The 11,007-nt window shown below is 39.4% G+C and overlaps 1 non-coding gene across 1 annotated transcript; it reads left to right on the top strand.

The window, feature by feature from the left end:
* Positions 1-7,746: 7,746 nt before the first annotated feature.
* On the top strand, positions 7,747-7,850 carry LOC112437611 (U6 spliceosomal RNA). Its single transcript, XR_003026179.1, has one exon. It is a non-coding gene; the product is annotated as a U6 spliceosomal RNA (small nuclear RNA).
* The last annotated feature ends 3,157 nt before the right edge of the window (positions 7,851-11,007 follow it).

The following is an 11,007-nucleotide window of genomic DNA, read 5'->3' as shown; positions in this document are numbered from 1 at the left end:
AGACGTGGTTTCACCATGTTGGCCAGGCTGGTCTTGAACTCCTGACCTTAGGCAATCCGCCCATCTCAGCCTCCCAAAGTGCTGAGATTACAGGCGTGAGCCACCACGTCTGGCCTGTAGCACAATTTTTAATTGTAAAAAAGCTTAACAGTTATTTTTCCTTTTGTCATGTATACTTCTGGTGTCATATCTAAAATACCATTGCCTAATCCAAGGTTATATTTTCTTCTAAGAATTTTATAGTTTTAACTCTTATATTTAGGACCAGATTTATTTATTTATTTTATTTTATTTTATTTATTTATTTTTTGCGACGAAGTCTCACTCTTGTGGCCCAGGCTGGAGTGCAATGGTGTGATCTCAGCTCACTGCAACCTCTGCCTCCTGGGTTCAAGTGATTCTCCTGCCTCATCCTCCTGAGTAGCTGGGATTACAGGCGCCTGCCATCATGCCCAGCTAATTTTTGTATTTTTAGTAGAGACGGAGTTTCACTATGTTGGCCAGGCTGGTCGCGAACTCCTGGCTTCAGGTGATCCACCTGCCTGGGCCCACTAAAGTGCTGGGATTACAGGTGTGAGCCACCATGCTTGACCCAGAATTTATTTTGAGTTAATTTTTGCCTGTGGTGTGAGATAGGAGTCCAAATCCATTTTTTTGCTTGTGGATATCCAGTTGACCCAGCACCATTTGTTAAAAAGGCTATTCTTTCCCCCATTGAATGGTCTTGGCACCCTTGCTGAAAATCAATTGACCAAAAATAGTAGGGTTTATATCTGAATGTTCAATTCCATTCCATTGATCTATATGTCTATCCCTATGCTATTAGCACCCTCTTGATTACTGTAACTTTATACAAGGTTTTGAAATCAGGAAACATGAATCCTTCAACTTTGTTCTTCTTTTTCAAGGTTGTTTTTGGCTTTTCTGAGTCTCTTGCATTTCCATATGGATATTAGGATTAGTATATCAACTTCCACAAGAAAAGATGCTAGTATTTTGATAGGAATTGCATTAAATATATAGATCAGTTTGAAGTATTGGCATCTTACAATATCAAGTCTTCTGATCCATGAACATGGGATGTCTAGGTTTTCTTTAATTGCTTTCAATAGTGTTTTGTAGTTTTCAGTGTACAAGTCTTGCACTTCTTTGGTTAAACTGATTCCTAAGTAGTTTATTTATTCTTTTTGATGCCATTATAAATGAAATTGTTTTCTTAATTTCATCTTTGGATTGTTGTTTGCTAGTGTATATAAATAAAATTAATTTTTGCATGTTGCTTTTGTATCTGGCAACCTTACTGAACTTGTTTATTAGTTTTAATAGGTTTATAATGGATTCCTTAAGGTTTTCTATACGTAAAAGTAAATCATGTCATCTACAAATAGAGATAGTCTTATTTCTCTCTTTCCTATCTGGATGTCTTTTTTTTTTTTCTTATCTAATTGACCTGACTGGAATATCCAGCACAATGTTTAATAGAAAGTGAACATTCTGGCCAGGCACGGTGGCTCACACCTGTAACCCCAGCACTTTGGGAGGCTAAGGCAGGTGGATCACGAGGTCAGGAGATCGAGACCATCCTGCGCAACATGGTAAAACCCTGTCTCTACTAAAAATACAAAAATTAGCCGAGCATGGTGGCGTGCGCCTATAGTCCCAGCTACTCAGGAGGCTGAGGCAGGAGAATCGCTTGAACCTGGGAGGTGGTGGTTGCAGTGAGCTGAGGTTGCACCACTGCACTCCAGCCTGGGTGACAGAGCAAGACTCCATCTCAAATAAACAAACAAACCAAAGAAAAAAAAAAAGGAAAGTGAACATTCTTGGTTGGTTCCTGATTTTAAGGGAGCTTTCAATCTTTCACTATTAAGCGTTATATTAACTGTGGGTTATATGAATATTTTAATGAACTACTTTTGAGCTACTAGTCCTTTTTTTAAAAATTGGAAATATGATGCACTGTGATAGTAATATTGAAAATGAAAATTTAATCATGGTCCAGTCAGAGGTTTTAGTTGGAAGTAACAGAAACTAACTCTAGCTTATTTAAGCATGAAGGAAGTTTACTGATGACATATTGTGGAGGAGGAGAAAGAAACAGGTTCAGTGAAGGATTGGAACAAGAAGGTCCCAGTAGCAACTAAGACCACAGGCTAAACATTGCCATAAACCCATCCAGGAAGACCATTACTGATGAACCACTAAATGCCACAGCTTGGAATGGGGGCCTCAAAACACTGAATACTGCCCCATTGCAGAAACTCAAGTTGCCCCTAGAAACAGATGTTTCTGCCACCACTGCCACCACTAGGCATCATAACCAATTCCTGATTCTTTGTGTCTCTTGCTCTCAATTGGAGTTGGAGGAAGAAGACTGCAGATGTATTTTCACCCTTGTCTTTCTTACCCTTTGATCTTCTCGTGATGAGGAGGTATAGAGATCCATCATTAAGAGCCCACCTTTGTAATAAGCCTAGGGCAGTTCAAGTATGCAGCAGTGTAGTTGGAAGGAGGTCTTGTGCTGAAGTTGTGTTTAAGAGTTACAACACTGCTTTTCCTTAAATTGCATATTTATTTAGGGTGGCTATACTAGTATGTTTTCATGCTGCTGATAAAGACATACTCGATACTGGGAAGAAAAAGAGATTTAATTGGACTTACAGTTCCACATAGCTGGGGAGGCTGCAGAATTATGATGGGAGGCAAAAGGCACTTCTTACATGGTGGCAGCAAGAGAAAATGAGAAGGAAGCAAAAGCAGAAACCCCTGATAAACCCATCAGATCTTGTGAGACTTATTCACTATTTCAAGAATATCACGGGAAAGACTGGCCCCCATGATTCAATTACCTCCCACTGGGCCCCTCCCCCAACACATGTGAATTCTGGGAGATACAATTCAAATTGAGGTTTGGGTGGGGGCACAGCCAAATCATATCAGTGGCTTTGGACAAACTAATGGAAATCCTATAGAGGCTGATGGCTGTAGCACCTTTCCACACCAAACATAATTCAGATCCTAGCGGAACCACTTGATTTGATTATGTGAGCTTAGGAAAATTAGTTAGATTTTCTGAGCTTCAGTTTCTTTTTCTTTTTCTTTCTTTCTTTTTTCTTTTTCTTTCTTTCTTTTTTCTTTTTCTTTTCTTTTTGTTTCTTTTTCTTTCTCTTTCTTTTTTTTTTTTAGACAGAGTCTTGCTGTGTCACCCAGATTGGAGTGCAGTGGCGTGATCTCGGCTCACTGCAACCTCCGCCTCCTGGGCTCAAGTGATTCTCCTGCCTCAGCCTCCCGAGTAGCTGGGATTACAGGCACCTGCCACCATGCCCAGCTAATTTTTGTATTTTTAGTAGAGACAAGGTTTCACCATGTTGGCCAGGCTGGTCTCGCACTCCTGACCTCAAGTGATCCACCTGCCTCTGCCTCCCAAAGTGCCGGGATTACAGGCATGAGCCCATGCCTGGCTTCAGTTTCTTTGTCTAGAAAATGGTGACACACTTTCACAGGGTCATTGTGAGAGTGAAAGGGACAATGAACATAAGGCAAATAGGACAGTGTTTGGGACATAATAAGCATTAATAATTAGTGGCTAGTGTTCATATTCTCTGTCAGTCTACTTCTTGGCTACCAGGTCCTTTTCCTTGGAATCAGTCCCAGTGTCTCTTTTTCACTCTAACTTTTGAACCACCTATAGCTTCCAGTCATCTTTCATATGTCAGCTCCCAACAAGTGCCAGTGTTTTTTACCTTGAGTATCTGATCCACCCCAAAACGGCACTGCATCATATTGAACTTGGCCATGCTTTTGGCCAAAAGCTAGAAATACTGTTGGCTGAGAGGCTTAGAAATGCCTCTCCAGCCCTACCATAATCAGCTGTGGCAAGCTGACATGAGGCAGGCCAGAGCAGCCAGGTGTTACAGGCTCTAAAGTTAGGCTGCCTAGAGTCAAACCCACTCATCTCCGCCACTTATCGTTAGTGACTTTGGTGAAGTTATGTAACCTCTGTGTCTCAGTTTCATCTTCTGTAAAATGGGGATATTAATAGTATTATTTTGTAGAGTTATGAGGATTCAATAAATTGATATACGTAAAGCATTCAGAACAACGGTAGGCAAGTAAGCTCTCTAGTCTTTGCTATTATTATTATTATTATTCAGTCTGGTACTCAAACCCAAGCACTGGAGAATGAGGGTACAAGGCAGGAAACCCATAACTGGGAATTAAGATGCTAAGATCAAACTGCACACAGCAGAAAGATTGACTGGCTCAGGTTCAACAGTGAGCTGCCAATGTTGGTCCCTCAAAGTTCAGAAGTGGGGCCAGTCTCCAAGCCTGAAGTGTAGCTGTTACAAAGGGCTCACCTGTGCCCGTGAGAAGGCAGCAGGGGGATGGGGGCAACCATGTTATTGAGAAAAAGAGAGCATGGGCTTTATCAATGGATAAATGGCCAATGGATAGATAAAGATGGTTTGCTGGCAAAAGAGTAAAAGGATCAGAGCGATGCTTTGTAACAGTGGTCTCCAAAGTGAGGTTTGTGCTAATTCCTGGAATTCATTAGGAGCTGGCTGCCCTGAGCCGCAGAAAAAATATTAGTATTTATATTTATTTTTCTTTAAAAGAATTAAACTTTACTGATGCCCTATATATCAACTGATGCTGGAAGCCACATTTGTCTGAACATGAGTCAAGTGTCATAAATCATAAGAGAGCTCTCCCAAGAGGAATTTGTGTGCTGTAGGGTGTCATTAGGCTATTTTTATAAATAAAATAAAATTAAAAAAACACAAGACCTTTAAACTTTAGATAGTAGAATCTTGGGTGGCAGGTTATCTCAGTTGGTTAGAGCCCAGTGTTAATAAATCACAGAGTCCTTCTAATACTGTAAAGTGAGTTGAAGAGTGACCATCAAAATCAATTGTATCAAATAGGATTATGGGCCATTGAGGGGTAAAGGACTTAAAAGAATTGTCAATTTAAAAAGATGAACTGTGAACTGCACAATTTTTCTCTTACAAAAAGACTAGTGTTCAAAAATTTCTGACCTTTTCTGTTATGACAAATGAATTTAAAAACTGGGCTACCAGGAGATATTACAATAATCAATCAACTAATTAATAATAAAACAATTAAAATAAGCACATTTAATTAGTATCTTTAAGAAAAAAATGGTGTTTAACAGTGAATGAAAAGTCACTGTTTTGGGGGGCCAAGGCAGGAGGATCGTTTGAGTCCAGGAGTTTCAGACCAGCCCCGGCAACATAGTAAGACCTCATCTCTACAAAAAAATTAAAGATTAGCTGGGTCTGGTGGTATGTGCCTGTAGTCCCAGCTACTTAGGAAGCTGAGGCAGGAGGATAACTTGAGCCCAGGAGCTTGAGGTTACAGTTTGAGTGCAGCAGCCGAGCTATGATCACACACAGCTCCAGCTATGATTGGGCTATTGCACTCCAGCCTGGGTGACAGAGAGAGTTTGTCTCAAGAAGCAAAGAAAAAGAATAGAAAAGTAACTGCTCTTGCAAAGAAACTCTTTTTTTAATTAAGAAAGCATTTTGCACTTTGGGAGGCCGAGGCGGGCGGATCACGAGGTCAGGAGATCGAGACCATCCTGGCTAACACGGTGAAACCCCGTCTCTACTAAAAATACAAAAAATTAGCCGGGCGTGGTAGCGGGCGCCTGTAGTCCCAGCTACTCGGGAGGCTGAGGCAGGAGAATGGCGTGAACCCGGGAGGCGGAGCTTGCAGTGAGCCGAGATCGCGCCACTGCACTCCAGCCTGGGCGACAGAGCGAGACTCCGTCTCAAAAAAAAAAAAAAAAAAAAAGAAAGCATTTTGAAAATGGATGTCTAGAAGTCAAACTGTCTGTGTTTGCAGATGACATGATTGTATATTTAGAAAACCCTGTTGTCTCAGCTCAAAATCTCCTTAAGCTGATAAGCAACCTCAGCAAAAATCACAAGCATTCCTATACACCAATAAGAGACAAACAGAGAGCTAAATCATGAGTGAGCTCCCATTCACAATTGCGACATTGTTTTTTTATTCCTGAAAATGATATAACTTTATCATTACCTATGAAACATTTATACCTGCATGCTTTACAAAAAACTTGGAAAGAGTCTTTTAATCTATTAATATTCCAGACATAGATTTACAATACTTTTCAATAGCTTGCAAAAATAACTCTTGGACATCAGTAGATTTATTGGCTGAATTTCAATTAAACTTTGTATAGCTGCTGGATAGAAATGAATATTAGGATTTAGCAATGTGTTTGTGGTGCATTTGGCATTGTGTAAATTTGAGACTATATTTCTCAGCTATGATGGCAATTAAAACATATTTTCAAAATAAAGTTAGAAACACACTTGTGAATCATTTCATCACAAATTGTTAAGCCAATTTTTTTTAAAACAGTGGAATTTACTCAATTATAGTGAGAACAAAAATGTTTTTGTACCTCAAATATATAATATAAAAATTTTAATTAAAAATGTTCATTTCTTCTTTATCTCCTTTTAATTTCTATACTTGTGTACATTTATAATATATATATGTTATAGGTGGACATCATTTAGAAATAATATATAATATACATTTATATTAATATATACAATATATTAATATGTAATACACATGTATATATGTAATATACAATACACATGTATATATGTAATATATAATACACATGTATATATGTAATATATAATACACATATACATGTGTAATATATAATACACATGTATATGTGTAATATATAATACACATATACATGTGTAATATACAATACACATGTATATGTGTAATATATAATACACATGTATATGTGTAATATACAATACACATGTATATGTGTAATATACAATACACATGTATATGTGTAATATACAATACACATGTATATGTGTAATATATAATACACATGTATATATGTAATATATACATAGTCATAGGTGGACATCGTTTAGAAATAAATAAATTGGGCTGGGCACGGTGGCTCATGCCTGTGATCCCAGCACTTTGGGAGGCCAAGGTAGGCAGATCGCTTGTGCCTAAGAGTTTGAGACCAGCCTGGGAAAAATGTCGAGACCCCATCTCTAAAAAAAATACAAAAATTAGCTGAGTGTGGTGGCACATGCCTGTAGTCTCAGCTACATAGAAGGCTAAGGCCGGAGGATAACCTGAGCATGGGGAGGTCAAGGCTGCAGTGAGCCATGATCGTGGTACTACACTCCAGCCTGGGTGACAGAGTAAGACTCGATCTCAAAAATACAATACAATACATTAGAATAAATTATGAATATACTAGAGATTCATGCTCAAGCATTTGTATTGATACGGAGTGTTTTCAAAAGGGTTTGGAACCACTGCTGTAGGAAGACAGGTCTGAGCCTATGTATGAGATAAAAGAACAGAAACGACAAAAAGATGAGAGGACAGAAGGCTAGTCAGTTACTTCTGCAATACAATATTCCAGGCTGGTGTTAATAAGAGGCTGAATTAAGGTGGTGACATTTTCAATGGAAAGGAACAGACTTAATGGAATGAGATAATGAGAAGACGGAAGTAATAAATGTTGACAACCAATGACACATAGAAAGCAGGGGAGAAGGAAGTTTCAGTAACTGAATTGAGAGAAAGACAAAGTTATTGAGGAATAAAACAATGAATTTTGTTTTAAATATGTTGAACTTTAGTGCCTTGGGAACATTAAGTGAAAGGACCTATGGACCAGTTGAAAAAAAGAAACTGGTGCTGGCTTCAGCAGCACATACACTAAAATTGGAATGATGCAGAAATTATCATGGCCCCTGTACAAGGATGACATGCAAATTCGTGAAGGCTTCTGTGTTTCTTTTTTTTTTTTTTAAAGAAAAAACTGGATGACAACGGCTAACAATTACTTTTTAGAGAAGTTCATGTGTTTTGCAATCTAACGTACATTACTGTAAAGATAACATGACTTCGTGGAAACCAACAGCCTTGACTTCTTAAAATATGAACACCTTTTGGAGGCATCCACAACTTGTTTTTCCCCCCAGGACTTCCCACTGTAGCAGAAGACAAAAAGAGAGAGAATACAGTGGATTAATATGTGGCCATTGCTTTGGGAAACTCAGGTTCCGAACCCACTCTACCATTTTGTAGTAATGAAACTCTGGAGATTTATTTAACACTTCTAAGGTTTAGTCCCCTTATTGTTAAATAATGGCATAATAATACTTATTTTATATATTTATTGTGAGAATTAAATGAGCAAATATATGCAAAGTGCTTATGTCCTTGCCTTGTATAGTTAAGCATTAAATAAAAAATAGTTCTAATTATTATCTATTCACTATAGCTCTTGGAAAATAAATTGACTACTATATTGTCTCCGATCTTAGCCTACTATATCATATTCTACATATTCACATGTGTGTGCTCATACATACACCAAAAAATAAAGATCATTCGCAAAGTTTTTAGTATTTGAAACCTAGACTGAGAAAGAATGTTAAAATTCTCATATTTGGATCAAACCTATAATAATATGATCCTTACATCTACATAGAATTTTTCAGTCACAGAAATTATATACATTCATAAAGCAAAACAGAAATCCACCATATCTATACTTGGTGTCCTTTAGGCAGAGAGCAGAGCAAAGTGGAGAATAAAAATATTCAAAGAAAAAAGGTATACTTTCCTGAAATGAAGAACAGAAGCTACAAATTTAAAAGATACAGACTGGGTGTGGTGGCTCACGCCTGTAATCCCAGCACTTTGGAGGGCCGAGGCGGGCGGATCACGAGGTCAGGAGATCGAGACCATTCTGGTTAACACAGTGAAACCCCGTCTCTACTAAATATACAAAAAAAATTAGCCGGGCATGGTGGTGGGCACCTGTAGTCCCAGCTACTAGGGAGGCTGAGGCAGGAGAATGGCATGAACCCGGGAGGTGGAGCTTGCGGTGAGCCGAGATCGCACCACTGCACTCCAGCCTGGGCAACAGAGCGAGACTCCGTCTCACAAAAAAAAAAAAAAGATACACTGTGTAGTAGAAAAAATTAGCATAGTGGAATAGAACTGTGACACAGCTACATGAAGTGACTAAACTTCATGAACTAAGTGCATAATCTTATGGGTATCTAGGTAGAAAACACAAGCCACTTGTAATAGGAAGATGTAAAGCTGAGCTCAAACTCATTCACAATAATCATCCATGCCAAAAGATTATAGAACAATGTTTACAGAGTTCTAAGGAAAAACCAGTGTGACCCAAGAATTTTATACCCAGCTAAATTTCCACTTGTGTATAAGGCCATCAAAAACTAGTCTCAAATGACAAAGGCTTACTTCAGGTAAAACACATATAAACACTGGTTGAAAAAGCTACCTGATGATAAAGTCTAGCCAATTAAGACATTTCTAGGCTTTGCACAGTGGCTCAAGACTGTAATCCTAGCACTTTGGGAGGCCGAGGTGGGCAGATCACCTGAGGCCAGGAGTTCGTGACCAGCCTGGCCAACATAGGTGAAACCCTGTCTCTATTAAAATACAAAAATTAGCTGGGTGCAGTGGCACGTGCCTGTAATCCCAACGACTTGGGAGGTTGAGGCAGGAGAATTGCTTGAGCCCAGGAGGTGGAGGTTGCAGTGAGCCAAGATCGCACCACTGCACTCCAGCCTGGGCAACAGAGCAAGACTCTGTCTCAAAAAAAAAAAAAAAAAAGACTTTTCCGAATGAAAAACTAGAAAATGGGAACTATTTAATAAGGCTAATCATGAAGTCTGAATCTATATAAATCTAGAAATAAGGTAAAACAACTATAGATATTACAAAATAGGACCTACATATGTGAATAAGAAAGCAGAGCTGCCGAGTGAAGAGGTGGACATCTGGGTGGTGGTGTGACCCAGTACAGGGTGTCAGAGCCTAAGAGTGCATCATCCACTCAGGGGTGCAGCCCAGCATAGGGTGCCAGAATCTAAGCAGGGTACCTATGTTGGAGGGCTGCTTGAGTGCAACGAGTGCCTGCATAGGGTGAGACAGGTGTCCATGTAGGGTAGTAGTGGTGGCTCAGTGCAGAGTGTCAGAGTCTGAGCCAAATGAGGAAGGTATCCATGCATGAGGGCGACCTGTTGATGCTATCAGAGCTCAAGCAAGATAAGAAGGGCATCCACATGGGAGCATAGGCTGGCGCAGAGTAAAACCTTGAGCAGCATGTAGAGGGACTACCGATGCAGGGTAAAAAGGTTTTTCGTACTTATTTGCCATTTTTTTCTGAAAGTATGTGATTTTTCTTAAAAAGTGCCCTAACATAGATTTCCCCGATATTACAGATAATTACCTGTGGGGAAATGACATAGAAAATATATTTAAAGTATTATTTGATGTATATGTATACAGATACTAGGAGTATCACATTAGTCACATGACACTGATTCCTTTCAACTATCTTGCTTTTCTAATACATAAATAATTTTGCATGTGTCATTAAGAAACTTTCTCATGCTGATTTATTAAAGCATTTTAATGCTACTTAAAGAATATGAAGTGTGGCTGGGCGTGGTGGCTCACGCCTGTAATCCCAGCACTTTGGCAGGCCAAGGCAGGTGGATCACAAGGTCAAGAGATCAAGTCCATCCTGACCAACATGGTGAAACCCCGTCTATGCTAAAAATACAAAAATTAGCTGGGTGTGGTGGTGCATGCCTGTAGCCCAGCTACTTGGGAGGCTGAGGCAGGAGAATCACTTGAACCCGGGAGGTTGAGGTTGCAGTGAGCTGAGATCGTGCCACTGCACTCCAGCCTGGAGACAGAGCGAGACTCCATCTAAAAAAAAAAAAAAAAGAATATGAAAGTGTGATGCTGAGTGCGGTGGTTCACACCTGTAATCCCAGCACTTTGAGAGGTGAAGGTAAGAGGATCACTTGAGCCAAGGAGTTTGAGGCTGCAGTGAGCTATAATCACAGCACTCCAGCCTGGATGACAGAGCAATACCTTGTCTCTTTCTCTTAATTTAGAAAA

This window comes from Pan paniscus, chromosome 19 (genome assembly GCF_029289425.2).
Source record: "Pan paniscus chromosome 19, NHGRI_mPanPan1-v2.0_pri, whole genome shotgun sequence".
NCBI classification, from domain to species: domain Eukaryota; kingdom Metazoa; phylum Chordata; class Mammalia; order Primates; family Hominidae; genus Pan; species Pan paniscus.
Note: the sequence above shows the minus strand (reverse complement) of the source record. Positions and strands in the feature narration are given on the sequence as shown.